This window comes from Propithecus coquereli, unplaced genomic scaffold, assembly GCF_000956105.1.
Source record: "Propithecus coquereli isolate 6110/MARCELLA unplaced genomic scaffold, Pcoq_1.0 Scaffold254, whole genome shotgun sequence".
Lineage (NCBI taxonomy): Eukaryota > Metazoa > Chordata > Mammalia > Primates > Indriidae > Propithecus > Propithecus coquereli.
The window spans coordinates 196,692-198,036 of record NW_012148108.1 but is presented as its reverse complement, the minus strand read 5'-3'; the positions used below and the strand labels follow the sequence as shown (position 1 = coordinate 198,036).

The 1,345-nt window shown below is 57.2% G+C and overlaps 1 protein-coding gene across 1 annotated transcript in view; it reads left to right on the top strand.

Annotated features, from left to right (window-relative positions):
• GPATCH1 (G patch domain containing 1) overlaps positions 1–1,345 on the top strand; it is a 64,940-nt gene that overhangs the window by 59,464 nt on the left and 4,131 nt on the right. The gene's annotated exons all lie outside the window — the stretch shown is intronic.

Here is a 1,345-nt window from a genome sequence, read left to right as displayed (position 1 = left end):
CCGGTCGGAGCCGGCTGAACGGGCGACTGGGGAGTCCCGTCCTGGGCCGGGGCGGTCCCTTGGCGGCTGCTCCCCGAACGCCGGACCCCCCCGGACCCCCGCCAGCCCGTGCTCCCCGCGCGCGCCCCCCGCCCCGGTTTGCACGCGGCTCCTGGCGGCCAAGCGCGCGTCCCTGGATCCCCGCGTCTCCTCGTCCCCGTGTCTCCTGGTGGCCAATCCGCGTCCCTGCGTCCCCGTGTCCCTGCGTCCCCACGTCCCCTCGTCCCCGTGTCCCCGCGTCCCCACGTTCCCACGTCCCCTCGTCCCCGTGTCCCCACGTCCCCTCGTCCCCGTGTCTCCTGGTGGCCAAGTCGCGTCCCCGCGTCCCCGTGTCCCCTGGTGGCCAGCCCGCATCCCCGTGTCCCCGCTCACCCTAGACGCGAGGTGTCCTCTCTGCGTGCCTCCAGACACCCCGTCTGACCCGCGCCCCGCAGGCCCCCGTCCTGCACCCCGCATCCCCCCATCCCCGCGCCTCCCGCTGACTTCGTGCGCTGTGCGCGATGCCCCAGCCGGTCGTGGTCCCCGCGTCCCACGTCCCTCGCTGCCCTCGCGGCCCCGCAGCTGAGCATCCCCACGTCCCCGCGACGTCGCCGCTGGAGGAAGGGGGCGGGACGTTTTCACACTTGCTCCCTCTATCCACCCCCCCAGCTTACTGAGATGTAATCACATACCACGTGATTGAACCGCCTAGGTGCACGATGCCCGGGTTTCTAGTGTATTCACGGAGCTGTGCGACCCTATAGGTCTCTCTTTATGCGGTTTCTACACTGTCCGGATTAGTTGCCTTGTAGTAAGTTTCCAAATCAGGACACGTGAGTCCCCCATCTTTGTTTTTCTTTTTCAACATTGTTTTGGCTGTTTGGGTCATCTTGGATTTCCCTGTATGTTTTAGGATTAGCTTGTCAGTTTCTACAAAGAAGTCAGCTTGGATTTTGGTAGGATGGTGTCGAATCTGGTAGATCGTTTTGGAGAGTATTGTCATTTTAACTAATTAAGTCTGCCCATCTATGAACATGAGATGCCTTTCCATTTATTTACGTCTTCTTTAATTTCCTTCAACGACATCTTGTAATTTTTAGAGTGTAAGTTTTACACTTTCTTTGTTCAACTTATTCCTACCTAGTCTTTAGGATGCTTTTGTAAATGGAATTTGTAAATTCATTTTTTTTTCAGGTTGTTCATTGCAAGTGTTTAGAAACAAAATTGATTTTTGTGTATTGACCTTGTCTCCTGTAACCTTGTTGAACTCATCTGGTCTATCCTTTTTTCAGATCCCGTTTAAAATTCTGCATGGGCACGAGCACTT